Source organism: Theobroma umbraticum, unplaced genomic scaffold (genome assembly GCF_002168275.2).
Source record: "Theobroma umbraticum cultivar Fairchild unplaced genomic scaffold, ASM216827v3 scaffold_44.0, whole genome shotgun sequence".
In the NCBI taxonomy this organism is placed as follows: domain Eukaryota; kingdom Viridiplantae; phylum Streptophyta; class Magnoliopsida; order Malvales; family Malvaceae; genus Theobroma; species Theobroma umbraticum.
The window spans coordinates 12,826,542-12,827,258 of NW_018397255.1; positions in this window are offsets into that span (position 1 = coordinate 12,826,542).

A 717-nucleotide genomic window follows, 5' to 3' on the forward strand; every position below is an offset into this window, starting at 1 on the left:
AAGTAAGCACTGAAAGCTTTTATTCAAACAAAGGGAGCTGCAAAAGAAATCTTAACTCTCCACCATGCAAAAGAGTTTACATTAAAAACTCACGAGGCTCTCGAGTAGGTAAGTATCATAATCACCCGTGAACCCATTTCTACTTAATAACATCCGAAAACTCTGCTCCACTGGATCCCCACAACCATGGCAGATGATGTTGGCCGACATCGAAAAAATCAAGCAGTCGCAACCGTGAATATCACTAGTGGCCTAGCCACATATAACAACCCATAGCCTTATCACGTATATCACAGACTATGGCCCCAACTATATCTAACAGTCCGTCGGAGACCTAAAGGTTCTCTAGTTAGAGCTCACTTGTGTACAAGGGTCACACTTAACGACCTACTCTTGACACTCTTCGGTTTATCAAAAATCTCTTTTTTTAAAACTGAGTTTTACAAGGCTCTTCCTTTTAATCCTTTCAAATCAAGGTTTGATAACCCATTTGAAATTACTTTTCAAGTTAAATGGCATGGCATAATCACTTGTACGAAAATCAGAATAAAATCGAAGCTCAAAACTTTTCATTTTAAATCATTTAATAAATGCTTTTAGCTATGCATATCACACAAAAACTCAAGGCACAAATTTTGATACAAACATTGTGAAAGGCTTGTTTCCTGGTTTCGAAAACTCTTTACATATATGGTTTATCTATAGTTATGTCCAAAA